The sequence below is a fragment of the Humulus lupulus genome, chromosome 1 (assembly GCF_963169125.1).
Source record: "Humulus lupulus chromosome 1, drHumLupu1.1, whole genome shotgun sequence".
NCBI classification, from domain to species: Eukaryota; Viridiplantae; Streptophyta; class Magnoliopsida; order Rosales; family Cannabaceae; genus Humulus; species Humulus lupulus.
Window position 1 is genome coordinate 85,933,737 of NC_084793.1, and position 16,126 is coordinate 85,949,862.

A 16,126-nucleotide genomic window follows, 5' to 3' on the forward strand; every position below is an offset into this window, starting at 1 on the left:
GACTTACTATTCAACGTGACATTAAATGTAATATAGTCTCTTCTAGTGGCTCTTTATACGGAGCCAAGTTTGCAACTAGGGGTGTTCACGGTTTGGTTTGGTGCGGTTTAGAAGAATTTTGAAACCAAACCACTCATGCGGTTTTTTCAAAATAAAAAACCAAACCAAACCATTAAAATTAAAAAATCAAACCAAACCAAACCATAAATAAACGGTTTGGTGCGGTTTGGTTTGGTTTTAACCATATAACTAAATTATTAAAATTTAAAACTTTTTTATTATAAAATAATTAACTAAATAATTATATTTAAATAATAATAGTTTTAGCTTTAATTTTAAGACCATAAAAGTCTACAAGAAGTTTATTGTCTTTTTTGTTGTAAATTTAAGTATTTTGAATCATTTTATAGAAGTGAGAAAAAAAAATGTTTACTTTCTAAACAATGTGGGACTTTACATTTCTCTTTTTTTAGTTTTAGAAACTTGTGCGTGTATTAAATACCGCTAAAAACATATCCTAAACAATTAAATTGTTTGGCTTGGATGGTTTGGTAGATTTTATATTAACTTAAGTGTAGGGGTTCAAACCTTTGAACCATCATTTCTAAAAATTATTTTTTTAGAAAAAATTACGGTCCGGTCCGGTTTAATTGGTTTTAAAAAATTAGAAACCGTGACCAAACCATTAAATTTGAGCGGTCCGGTTAAACCAAACCATCGAAAAACGGTTTCATTTGTTACGGTTTTTGGCGGTTTGGTGCGGTGCGGTTTGGTTCCAAATCGCGGTTTGCGGTTTATATGAACACCCCTATTTGCAACACCTAAACCATATCTCATGAGGAGAGGTTCTCTAAGTGCCACATTTTATTTTACTAACATAACATCTGCGTCAGATGACTGGTTTCTAATCTAAAAATATTGGTTGCTTTTGAAACACTTGAAAAAAAATAGTTTTTTATTTAATTAATTAAATATTTGATAATTTTATTTTTATTTATTATTCTAATAAATTTTAATTAAAATTTATTAAATTTTGAAAATAATTTATTTTTTTCATTTTCAAAATTATTTTAAACTATTTTTTACTTTTTTTTTTCAAATCAACATCTCATATTATTAAACAAAAAATAAAAATTATCAAACGCGTTTATTATTTTTTGTTTTTAAAAACAAAAATGGTTACGAAACATATTTTTATTTTTTAAAAATAAAAAAACAAAAATAAAATAATATTTTTATTTTTGTGTTTAAAAAATTCAAAAACAAAAATTTACCAAACACAACCATTAATTTTGAATGTTATGTTAGTTTAGAATTTAAATGATATATTTGAAAATATTGTTGGAATGTATTAAAAAGATGGTTGATTGCAAACTAATTTTTGAAAATTTTGTTAATTGGTTTTAGCAAAAAATATAAGCATTAAAAAAACAAGAATGTGTCCAACTTGTTTGAACTCTGTTTTGGATACTATAAATTATCTGATAATTAGAGGAATGTCAGCCTAATTAAAAAAAATTAGATTATAATTTTTCACGTAATTATTGGTGTAAATTATCGTTTGTTTGTTAAAGATACCAAAAGAAGCAATTGACAATCGATCTTAAAATATAAAAAATATGGGGTAACCTGTTCAAGTAAGTTAAAATGAAGTTTATTTATTATTATTATTATTATTATTATTATTATTATTATTATTATTTTATCACTTTTCATAAATGACTACCAAAACAAATCATGGGCTACACAATTAAAATATTTTTGAATGAATTCATTTCAAAATTCTGAATAAGTCATCCCTAAAATTTGTGCAAAGAAAGAAAAAAAAAATCCTCAAATCTCTACCGGGTAACCATTAGTCACAATATTTGGGATCCCTACTGTGGAATAGTAAAAGTATTACCCTTGTACCTTTGTCAACTATCAAACTTGAGTTACTCTTGTTAGTAGGTCTGGAGGATTCCTTGCCTAAAAGAGGAATGGGGCGGGGACCATTTCTCATCCCCAAATATTAAATGGGGCGGGGATGGGGATAATACTCCTCGCCCTAACAGGGTCCTGTTTAATATTTTATTTATTTTACATGTTTTTTTACTTTTGTAGCATATTAGTAAAGTTTTAAAGATTTTTAATTTTATTTTAGACAATATTTAGTACTCGAACTATTAATATAGTGCAATATCTTAATTTTTATGTAATCTACTTTCTTTATTTTATTTTTTAAAAAAATTGATCCTCATGGAGATTCCCCGCCCTGCCCTCAAAGAGGAATATGCGAGCATGGGTAGGGCCAGGGATGGAGATGGGGACGGGAGCTCTCCTTGCCATGTTTCCATCCCTTAGTTGTTGGTCTTGGTCATGAGCATTGATTGAAAACTCATATTTAAACATTGGATTAAATATTAAGAGAAATTGGTGAAAATAGCATATTTTTTAAGTGATTTTGCACCCTGGCCTACTTTTGATAATCTTTTGCAAAATGACCTCTGTCTAAAATTCGACCAGTTGTCTAAATTTTTCGACCAACTGTCTAAAATTTTTGACCGGCTGTTTGAATTTTTCGACTACCTATCTAAATTTTCGACTAGCTGTTTAAATTATAAATGATCATTTTGCAAAGAATTATTAAAACTAGGCTAGAGTAAAAAATGACTTTAAAAAATAGGTCATTTTGCCAAATGACCCTTAAATTAAACTTATTACCGAATCTAGTTCATAGTAACAGGAATGAAGCTCCTTAATTTTTTTTCTTTGAAATTAGTGTGGAAAAAAATAATCAAAAAAATTCTTGAAATTTAATATTTTTATTTAAAACCTCCTAAAATTTAAAATTATGAACTAGTCCCTCTGGTAGGAAATTCAAGCTATCCTTGGTAACATTAATGATGGAATATCAATTTCAAGAATCAAGATTTGGTATAACCTTGTTTGGCAAATATTTTTCTAAACCATAAATTTTATTTTCTCATGATTTCTATGAATTAAAACTGGGTTTTGTGTGCTGTAAAAATCGTGTATGACTCATTGTTGAGTTGTCAAGTTCTAAAGTCTTATCTCTATCTAAAATGATTATTAATATGGTAAGTAAAAATTCTTGAAGATATGATCTTATCATGTTGATTTCATGCAGATTAAATCACATATTTGCAGGATAACAATTGATATGATTGTGATTTATTTTCTCAAATGAATCTGGACTTAAATCTGCCCAGGTACAAAAATTGTCTAGTCGGGCGCTCATTCTGTCAAGACAAAATCAGACAGACTAGCAGATTATTTCCTTATAAAGAAATTTGCAAATCATTTATTTATTGCTCCAGATTGCAAGAGAATCTCTTCTGAACGTAAAAACAACTATAAGTAGATAGCTAGAGCTCTTGAAAAGTGGTATCTCTTATCTTGTAAAAATTGATAATATTTTGATTTCTTTAGAGAGCACTTTGCGTTGTTTTTGTAATGACTAAGTTGTTCACCTTAGTCCTTAGTGTTGTGGTGAGTGCACCATTGTTTCGTGTATACATCTTGTTCTTTGAACAGGTCGTAATTCTTGTGAACATTCTTTGTAATCTTCGGGAGAAGATTTCATCATTACTCACTTCAGGAGGAAGAAATCAATCATTATTATTTGAAGGGATTTCAAGAGAATCATCATTTCAGCAAAACTAGATTCGTAACGAATAGTACAACAAGATTGCGGCAATAGTTTAAGAGGGAGTCTTACTTTTGTTTAAGTCAATGCTTGTGTACAACTTTATTCTTTACTAATTGGTTTATTCTCTAGGCGTGGCCCCGTGGATGTAGGTTATCTGGGAGGATTTCTGAACCACGTAAAAATTCACTTGTGTCGATTTTTACTTGTTTTCTATTTCCGTTTTGACAAATTTCACAACTGTGGTAATAACACATTAATCTGTTTAAACAACTTAATTCATATTCTGCATTTAAATAATTTGTTTAATTCTAAACACTCGGTAAGTATAAAATACGGAATTTCAAGATTAAATTTTTAATACTAGATTATGAATAATTTAGAGTTTTTCTTTTTATTTTTTGGAAGTGAACCTCGAACAAACGAAGCAAGAAAAACCAAAAGAAACCCACTCTTAAACAAACCACTCTTGCATGTGATTAATCTTAAAAACACACACACCAACTACTACCAAGTAAAAACATGGAGGACAATTTTACCTATGTCCAACAAAATTGAATCAGTCTTGAGCATGTCTAGGTTCCCTTGCAAACCTTTGTTGCTAGCCCAATGAGCAATGTTGTGAGCTACGAGATTACAACTTCATAGAATCTTGATTTTATCCATGTTCGAAAAAAATTCGAGCAAAGATTTTAGGAATTCTTATGGGCTTCAACTAGAATTGTAATAGAGATAGTACCATGATTTTTGAAAGTATTAACGACCACTAGACAAATGATCCTTACTAGAAAACACCATAAAGAATTCAAAATATGAGTTGATCACCTTGAGGAGGATGGAGAAACTTCTTAATTATCCTTCATGAACAACACTGTTCATTTTCTTTCAAACTAGGTTGATAAGAATTGGAGACAAAAGAAAAACTCATCCAAATTAAGGCTAGGAGGCCTATTAAGATCTAACTTGAAGAATAATAGCCATTAACTTTAATCTTCCACCTAGAACAAATGGACCCTCGCACCTCACATGCTCCAAAACCATAATATAAAGGCCATAAGACACCTTCAAAACAATATTGCCAAGTTGTTTCTAAGGAATCACCATAAAGATGTTGGGAAAAACTTATACATGATCTTTATTTATTTTTATGTAGATCTAATATTAAACAAATTAATATAAGATAACCTAGAACATGTTTCTAAAATTGATTTCAAAGAGAAACAAAGATAAGAATACTTACAGTATACGCAGCGGAATGAAAGAGTCATTCCTTCAGTTTCTCTAACTCTTGTATCCTTTCTGTCGTAGAGTATTGTCAAGAAACTGAACCATTCTTCTAATTTCTTCACAGTCTTCCAATGTATCCTTAGAATCACCTAGACTAGTGTGGGAAATTCTCAACACATGAGATAGATACAGAGAGAAAAAGAGAAAATAACAAATAGGCTTAGAAAATGACTTGTGTTTAGAGAGAATCTAAAACCTATCAAAAAATCTGACTTGTGACTTGTCAAACTTGTGTTTTGACTTCTCTCTAACCACTCCTTTTATAGACTCAATTATGTCATTTAATTTAATTAAAAAATCAATAAAATAATAGCCAATTAACAGCCCTAGGTTGAAATTATCATGGGCTTTAGGCCCGTGAAATTTCTCATTTGATTATAAGCTCATTGAACTTAAAATCAAGACATGTATTATTTTCTATTGATTTAATTAATTAAATAATTATTTAAATCCTTTATCAAATTAATTATTTATAATTTTAACCTTGATTTAAACTCATTTATTAATTTAGATACCAATTTATCTTAATTAATAAATCTGCCCTAATTTATCTTTTCTTATCAAAATTACATAATTCTGTGAAACTATCCAAAATTGACCTGGTCAACTTCGATAATTCTAATTGATAATTAAATCAATTAATTGAGACTATCTAGATGATTTTATCCAAGGTACAATGGGGACCACGGGCCTATGAAATCAAGCTCCAATAAGTTATCATAAATCTAACAAATAAATTTACTAACTTATTAATTCCTCGTGACTCCACTATAGACTCGGAATTGCAATCTTGAGTTCATAGAACACTCTATAACAAATATAGATACGCTATTAATTATCCATTGTTACAACCACAATTGTCACTCGATCCTCTATAGACAGTCTACAATGAGATAGGACTAAAATACCTTTTTACCCCTCATTGTATTTTATCCTTAAAACACTTAGTTCCTTGTAAATGATATTTCAGTAAACTAATTTAATTACTGAAATGAGATATCTATCATTTAACACCTTGAACCAAACTAAAAGGAAACCATCGTTTTACTTCTTCATCAGAAGCTATAGATGTTCATATCTATGATTAACACTCCCACTCAATTATACTACCGAGTTCCCAAGATATAGGTATGGGCTAGTCCGTAGGGTAAGCTGGTAACTAACAAGTCAAAGAACTCAAATAATACAATCAGTTAGAATACTAACCACTCATAATTGAGATTGAATTGACCTATGGTCAACTATATGATATGACTAGAATAGATAATAACGGTATGTTTACTTATCTTATCAACTGTCGATATCGGTCCTGTCCGACGTAACAAATACATCCGATCTTATCTACTTTGCTAATGTTCTGGAAAGAACATAACACTGTAATGTGTAAGTAGTTCATATCGTAAATTGGCAAGTCAGTGTAAATCCTATGCACTTACTAATCTTAGGACTAACTTATTTTGAACATATAATCATATTTATATTCCACCGTGATTACGTCACTATAAATAAGATTAGCTATATGCTCGGGATTTAATGGAAGTTTATATTAAAAAAATAATCATGAAACTAAAACATGTGAGCAAAGTGATTGACCAAGTCAAAAAATGATTTCTATTCTTTTATTGATAATAAATGAGATTACAAAGAATTTGAGTTTTACTTAGGGCATAAAACCCCAACAAACTCTCACTTGCACTAATTGAAACTAATGCCTTAATTCTACTAATCTCAATTCCTTGATATGTTTATCAAATGTAGCTTCTGGTAGTGTCTTTGTAAACGGATTCACAAGATTGTCTTCAGATGCAATCTTCATAACCTTCACATCTCCTCTGGCCACATATTCTCGAATAGTGTGATACTTCCTTTCTATATGCTTACTCCTCTTGCGACTTCGAGGTTCTTTCGAGTTGGATATCACTCTTGTATTGTCACAAAACAACACAAGCGGTTTATCCATTTCTGGAATAACACCAAGATTCAAATAGAACTTCTTTAGCCAGACTATTTCCTTAGCTGCTTCTGACGCGGCTATGTACTCAGCCTCCATGGTGGAATCTGAGATTGCAGACTGCTTTACGCTTCTCCATATCACAACTCCACCCCCAAGAGTAAACACCATTCCAGAAGTAGACTTCCTGTCATCGACATCAGTCTAAAAATCTGAATCGGTGTAGCCTACAGGGTTCAGAACACCACCCTTGTAGACTAACATATAATCCCTAGTCCACCTTAAATACTTTAGGATATGCTTAACTGCTATCCAATGTTCCGGTCCTGGGTTTGACTGATACCTTCTCACTACTCCCACTGCATAGCAGATATCTGGTCTAGTACACAACATGGCATACATCAGACTTCCAACTGCAAATGCGTAAGGAACTTTTCTCATTGCATCTTCCACTTCAGGAGTCTGGGGAGATTGCTTCTTTGAAAGATAAATTCCATGGCGGGACGGTAGACGCCCTTTCTTGGAATTTTTCATTGAGAAACGTTCAAGCACTTTATCTATGTAAGCTGCTTAAGATAGAGCTAAAAGTTTGTTCTTTCTATCCCTAATGATCTAGATACCTAGAATATAACTTGTTTCACCCAAATCCTTCATCTGGAATTGAGTGCTCAGCCAATTCTTCACATTTGATAATTTCTTAACATTGTTTCCAATGAGTAATATATCATATACATAAAGAACCAAGAATACCACTATTTGATTTTCCTTCAGTTGGTAAACACAAGGTTCATCAATATTTTGTTCAAAGCCATAGGTTTTGATTATTTCATCAAACCTAAGATTCCAGGAACGAGAAGCTTGCTTAAGTCCATAGATGGACCTAGTCAACTTGCAAATTTTTCCTTCTTGTCTAGCTACTTTAAATCCTTATGGTTGATCCATATAAATGACTTCGTCAAGCTTTCCATTAAGAAAAGCTGTCTTGACGTCTATTTGCCAGATCTCATAGTCGAGAGCGGCTGCTATGGATAGGAGGATGCGAATGGATTTTAACATGGCTACCGGACTAAAAGTTTCCTCATAGTCCATGCCTTCTCTTTGGGTATAACCCTTTGCCACTTATCGAGCTTTATTAGTCTTGATATTTCCATCAACACCTCATTTCTTCTTGTAGATTCACTTGCACCCAATGGCCCTAAAGTCACTAGGTGCTTCCACAAGATCCCATACAGAATTTGAGTACATGGACTCCATTTCCTGTTTCATGGCTTCGAGCCATAGTTCCTTTTTAGGGCTAGCCATTGCCTGTTTGAAAGACAACGTATCTTCATCGCTAGTGTCACCAACAACCATATTGGTTTCACCATCCAAACCATAGCGAACTGGGTTCCTAGAAACCATCCCACTACGACGAGGCTCAGTGACTGTTTGCTCAGGAATAGTGGTACTTTCTTCATTTAAATTGACTTGCATCGGTTGGACATGAAGAGTGGGAATTTCATCATCAACTTGCGTTGATGATGATGGAACATTGGTTGGAGTCAATTCTTAACCATCTCCTATAAAACTACTTTGCTGCGAGGTTTGAAATTTTGGACATAGTCATTTTCCAAGAAAGTAGCATTCGTAGAAGTAAACACTTTCTTTTCTGAATGACTATAGAAAAGTCCACCCCGAGTACCTTTAGGATAGCCAACAAATTTTCTTTAGGACATGAGCGGGACACCCCCAGATTCTATAATGGCGTAAACTAGGTTCACGACCATTCCAGTGTTCTAAAGGTGTTTTGGGGATTGATTTAGATGGCACGACATTGAGAATGTCGTTCGCGGTTTCAATTTCATGTCCCCAGAACGAAGTTGGTAGAGTTGAGAAACTAAGCATGCATCTAACCATTTCCAATAAAGTTCTGTTCCGGCGTTCCGCTACACCATTTTGTTGCGGAGTACCTGGGGCAGTAAGTTGTGATAAAATCCCAAGTTCAGTTAAATGATCTTGGAACTGCATATCCAAATATTCTCTACCCCTATCAGATCGCAAAATCTTTAACGTTTTACCTAATTGGTTCTAAGCCATTGCTAGGAATTCCTGAAACTTTGAAAATGTTTCTTATTTCCTATGCATTAGGTAAATACATGAGTATCTAGAGTAATCTTCAATGAAAGTAACAAAATATTCAAAACCACCCCTGACTTGTACATTCAAAGGTCCACAAACATCTGAATGAACAAGTCCAAGTGGTTCTTTGGCCCGATCACCCTTTGCAGAGAATGGACGCTTGATCAGTTTGCCTTCTATACAAGATTCACAGACAGGTAATTCACCTAAGGTGAGTTCCCTCAAAGGCCCGTTCCTTGTAAGTCTTTGAATCCTATCATAGCCAATGTGACCTAGTCTCAAGAACCATAAATACATCATATTATCTTTATCGGACTTTTGACGTTTATTGGTCCTAGGTTTAGCTACTTTGAATAAATCATTATTAAGAGCAAGGGGTTCGTTAGGTCGCAGAATATAAAGCCTGTTTTCCAAACATGCAATACACAATTGTGATCCATTGAAAGAAATAGATATATTAAAACCTGTGAAAGTCATAACAAATTGTTCTAATTGCAACATGGAAACTGAAATTAAATTTCTAATAAAATTCGGAATAAAAAATACATCATTTAAAATTAAAAATTTATTTTCGAGCTTCAGACGAGCTCTTCCTCTAGCTTGGACCGCAACGAACGCTCCGTTCCCAACTCTAAGATTTAAGCCGCCTTCGTCCACTTCCTCACACGATTCAAGAAGCTGTAAAGAGTTACAAACATGGTTGGTAGATCCAGAATCAATAATCCAAACAGATTTATCATTCTCTAAAGCACATGTTTCTAAGATAAATGAATTATAATCATTACCTTTATTTTTCGCTGCTAGAAACTTGGGGAAATCTCGTTTCCAATGCCCCTTCTCTTTGCAGTGAATACACTTATCTTTACCTTTCTTGTTCTTCCCCTTAGGCGTTTGTGCATTTGGTTGTGAACTCATCTTTGCAGGCTTGGGGTTGTTGTTTTGTCCACCTTTCCTCTTGTTTCCAGCTTTCGAAGACGAAGCTTGGTTAGCTTCAGCCTTAGCTGGATCAGCAGCAGCAGTAGCAGCAACAGTAGTCTTATTTTCTCCTCCTTTACTAGGTCCACCCATGATAGGCTCAATAATCTGAAGCTCATTTATGAGCTGTGTCAGACCATAGTTGAGTTGATCACGAATGTGCAGACACGGTGCTATTCGAGCATTCACGGTGTCATCACGTATGTGCGGAGACGGTGCTATCCAAGCATTTATGGTGCCATCGCGAGCATTGACGGTGCCATCACTAACGTGTGGACACGGTGCTCGTTCTGGGGATTCCTCAATCATGAAGAATTCAGAGTTGTCTCCAATCAACTCTATGTTGATATTCTGCTTCCAATTAATGAAGTTTTCTCCAGTGAGTTTCTCTATCGAAAGTTGAGAAAGGATGGGAGAAGACACAAACACTACTTAACTTAAAACTACAAATTACCAATAAAATAGAAATCAATCACTTTTTCTCAATAAAACTTCTATTTACATAAATTTCAAGAAATATCCCAACATATACCAAAAATATGTAAGATATGAGAAAAAATACAAAAAAACAATCATATCTCTATTTCTTTAGGTTTTTAACTAATCCTCGTCTCGGTTGGCGAGAGTAAAAAAATACGACTAGTTAAATAGAGTTGTAAACTCATTTAATAATGGACATCACTATTAACAACCTACTATTCGATCAAAATAAGAAAACAAAATCTCTTATTTTATGAGCTAGACCCACGGTTTCGACAATCATAGATTTAGTCCTAGTAGTCACTGTAGGGGTGAGTCTAGTAGAATTTGACCTATAATTATCTATCTTTCGAAATCTAACATTGTCAAAATAGCTAATGAACACCTTCCGTAGGGAGACGAATCAAAGCGCCTCGAGGCCCCATTAAGCTATTGACTATGTTAAACCAACGGTGGAGATCGAATAAAATTCTTAAAATAAGCTCATTATTAAATTAAAAAATAGTATTTTTATTATTTATTTTTAGAAAATTAATGACTATGGTTCTCCAAAAAATTGAAAAAAATTAAATTTTTAAAACCAAAGTCCTATAATTTCTAATTAATTATAAAGTGTCACATTGAAACAAATTCAATTAATTTAAAATTAATTTGTTGCTAATCAATATTTAGGTTTAACTAATATAATAAACCTATACAATTAAGTCCAACTTAGGTAAATGTGCCTTAACAATTGGACTTGTATGGAGGAGGGTTGGGTCCAGTATGTCGTTCTCACTACAAATGCCCCCAATCTTCCATACAAGGTCCAAAAGACAGGAATTTAAACATTCATTTTATTAATTGTTATTAATTGATTATGCCCACTATAGTCATGCAAAGCAAATAGGCCTTCACATGTGGAATCACCCACAAGAGAGGAATTTAAACTTTACATTTTCTAATGGACCAAAATAAAACCTATCATTTTATGAATATTTTATTTGACAAAAACCATATATCTAACAAACATATGAGCCACTATATGCATCTAAGCCCAATTGCAAAAACACCACATATAGTGCAAACATACATGTTATAATTGGATGGGCCTAATCATGTTACTATATGAGCAATTCTATGAATTGATGCAAAAATACCACAATTTATTTCATTTGCAAAAACACCACAATTAATTATCTAGAATTTCTCAAAAAAAATCAAATTAATTAAATTTTTACAAAATAAGTCAATTTAAATGAAATTTGTCAACAATTAACAATAGTTAATTCAAATTTCATTTATCAACAATCAACTTGGTTTATGTTAATTTGAAAAAAATATATTAATTTAATTTAAATAGGATTTATCAACAATCAACCAAAGTTAATTTAAATCCCATTTATTAAAAAATATTTTATTAATTGGCTGAAAAAAATGATATTTTTCAAAATGTAACTAATTTTAAATTTTAAAATCAATATCTAAACTGTTTTTTTTTTTTAAAATATCTTGTGTTGTTACCACTATTAGCTAATATTTTAACCATTTAAAAAAATAAAATATAAATAGTTATAACAACCCTAAAATATCTTAAAACAACTAAACAAATTCAAATATACATGAAAATATATAACTAACAAATTTCAAATAATTTAAATATTAAAAATTATAGAATAAACAAATATTTATATTTTCAAATAAAGATTTAATAAAAATATCAAGAATTTTAAAAAAAAAATCTTAAATATCTGATATCTTAATTATAATATTTTAATATATTAAAAGATTTAAAATTAAGTTAGTCTATTTTTAAATTTGAATTTGAGTCTTTGTAGAAAATATCTAATTATTTAAATCTCAACTAACAAAAATATCTTATTTTAAAAAACAATTTTAAATGATAAAACAAGTATGATATTTTTGGTTTTGATTATAAATAATTAGATTTTACAATTTTTTATTTTTCTTTAATTTAAAAAAAAATTCGGATGAATAGTACCCGGTACTATTCATCGCGTGCGCGCGCGCATGGGCAGCTAGGCCAAATTTTTTAGCAATTTTTCAAACCAAAACCATTTTTAAAAAAAAATTTAACATGTTTTGCACAAAATAAAACATATATAAAAATTAATAGCATAGAAAACACAACAAAATAACAGAAAATTGCTAATAATCACATAATATTCAATATGCTTCATAAAAACATGAAAACCATCCAATTATTCAAACACATCAAATAATCCAATTTTTAACATGATCATGCATGAAAATAAAGATTACCAAAGTCTCTGAGGCCAGTTGTTGGGAAAAACTTATACAGGATCTTTATGTATTTTCATGTAGATCTAATATTAAACAAATTAATATGAGATAACCTAGAACATGTTTCTAAAATTGAATTCAAAGAGAAACAAAGATAAGAATACTTACAGTATACGCAGCGGAATGAAAGAGTCTTTTCTTCAATTTCTCTAACTCTTGTATCTTTTCAGTCGCAGAGTATTATCAAGAAACTGAATCGTTATTCTAATTTCTTCACAGTCTTCCAATGTATCCTTAGAATCACCTAGACTAGTGTGGGCAATTCTCAACACATGAGATATATACAGAGAGAAGAAGAGAAAATAACAAAGAGGCTTAGAAAATGACTTGTGTTTAGAGAGAATCTAAAACTTATCAGAAAATCTGACTTGTGACTTGTCAAACTTGTGTTTTGAATTTTCTCTAAACACTCATTTTATAGACTCAATTAAGTCATTTAATTTAATTAAAAAATCAATAAAATAATATCCAATTAACAGCCCCAGGTTGAAATTATCATGGACTTTAGGCCCGTGAAATTTCTCATTTGATTATAAGCCCATTGGACTTAAAATCAAAGCCTGTATTATTTTCTATTGATTTAATTAATTAAATAATTATTTAAATCCTTTATCAAATTAATTATTTATAATTCGAACCTTGATTTAAATTTATTTATTAATTCAGATACCAATTTATCTTAATTAATAAATCTATCCTAATTTATCTTTTCTTCTCAAAATTACATAACTCTGTGAAACTATCCAAAATTGACCTGGTCAACTTTGATAATTCTAATTGATAATTAAATCAATTAATTGAGACTATCTAGATGATTTTATCCAAGGTACAATGATGACCATGGGCCTATGAAATCAAGCTCCAATAAGTTATCATAAATCTAACAAATAAATTTACTAACTTATTAATTCCTCGTGACTCCACTGTAGACTCAGAATTGCACTCTTGAATTCATAGAACACTCTATAACAAATATAGATACGCTATTGATTATCCATTATTACAACCACAATTGTCACTCAATCCTTTATAGACGGTCTACAATGAGTTAGGACTAAAATACCATTTTACCCCTCTGTGTATTTTATCCTTAAAACACTTAATTCCTTGTAAATGATATTTTAGTAAACTAATTTAATTACTGAAATGAGATCTCTATCATTTAACACCTTGAACCAAACTAAAAGGAAACCATCGTTTCACTTCTTCATCAGAAGCTATAGATGTTCATATCTATGATTAACACTCCCACTCAATTATACTACCGAGTTCCCAAGATGTAAGTATGGGCTAGTCCGTAGGGTAAGCTGATAACGAACAAGTCAAAAAACTCAAATAATACAATCAGTTAGAATACTAACCACTCAGAATTGATATTGAATTGACCTATGGTCAACTATATGATATGACTAGAATAGATAATAACAGTATGCTTACTTATCTTATCAACTGTCGATATCGGTCCTATCCGATGTAACAAATACATCCGATCTTATCTACTTTGCTAATGTTCTGGAAAGAACATAACACTGTAATGTGTAAGTAGATCATATCGTAGATTGGCAAGTCAGTGTAAATCCTGTACACTGACTAATATTAGGACTAACTTATTTTGAACATATAATCATATTTATATTCCACCGTGATTACGGCACTATAAATAAGATTAGCTATATGCTCGAGATTTAATAGAAGTTTATATTAAACAAATAATCATGAAATAAAACATGTGAGCAAAGTGATTGACCAAGTCAAAAAATGATTTCTATTCTTTTATTGATAATAAATGAGATTACAAAGAATTTGGATTTTAATTAGGGCATAAAACCCCAACAAAAGAGGGCAAGTGAGGTTATTTATGGTCAACATCGATTGAGGCTTAGTCCTAGTTAGAAGGATATCATTAATAAGTTCCCACTAAAGAAATTTGTGGCGATAATACACTTTACACTTCCATATGTTTAACGCCCAAATCGTGACAGCCACTAAGTGGTGGTTGTAGTATAATCGGGCGGTCAATCCACAAGGAGGTAACCTAAACTCAAAAGATTAGTAGAAAATAACACAAAAATTATTAACAATAAATAAATAAAAAGATGGGAATGAAAAGAGGTTTGAGATTTTGGTATTGTCTTTTTGATAAAGTGATAAAATGAGATAAGTGAAATAAAGGTAAGATGTAATCAAGAGTTTGAGAAAAGGAAAGGTTTCAAGAATCATCCATATGCTTGTGTTAGTTACTTGGTTACTTGATTTACAAAAATACACAAGTAAATAGTTTACATCCCAACATTTACTTGGAAAATATAACATTAAAGTCCATATTCTTTACTAACAAAAGTTCATTTGAGTTATAAAGTTCTTTACTTTAAAAGCACAATGTTAATCTTATGAAAAATCTAAAAATGACAAAATACCCAAAGGCAATAATGCAATAGAAGATTAGACATAAAATTAGGTATCAATATTACTTTTACTAATTAGAAGTACATAGAAACAGCAGGACTAATCCTATATACTATTAGCATAAGTAAATAAAGATAACAAAATAAAGATGGAGATGAAAGAACATAAATAACTCAAAATTTTTACATTAAGAACATAGTAAATCAAAGTAGCAAAACTAGCATATGGAATCATCCCTAACCTTCCTAGGAAGATTAGGCCATTATGCTCATGATTCTCACAAAAATCTAAGAAGAAAGTGAGTAGAAATTTTGCTATAGTTTCTTTACTCTCAAATTACATACATAGTGTGAAGAAGGAGTCCCTAATTATAGAGGGAGAAAAGGACTAAAAAGAAATTAAACAACAAAATGAGGTTTACAAAATAAATCTGAAATATTAAAAATAAAATATGATTTTGAAAAATCAAATCTTATTATTAATATTAACCTAGCTATTTTGGAGTATGGTCATTTTTCCCTTTTTTAAAATACCACAAAAACATGAGCTTTAAAGCTCAAAATAGCAATTTTGCAAAGCCCAGTACCCACAAAACATGGGTTGAAAGTGGCTGGTGACACAAGAGGGTTTTGACCAATTTCCAGCCAATGAAAATGTGACACGTAGGCTGGCTGCTGAGCTGTTGGGCAGCTGGGCTCTTTAGGCCGAACTGGGCTTGGGTGTGAGTTGCTAAAAGTAGGAGTTGGGCTAGTCACGTTGGGACATTTGAGCTGCTGGAAGGTTGAAATTGGTTGGGCCTTCATATGCGTTTGGGCCACTGGAAGAGTTGGGCCGTGGAAGAGTTGGGAAAGAAGCTTTGGTGTGTACATTGGGTGCATGGCTGAAGGAGGCAGTGCTAGACACGTGGCGCGAGGAGGTTGGCTGGCTGGGTTGCTGCTGGGACGCGTGGCGCGAGG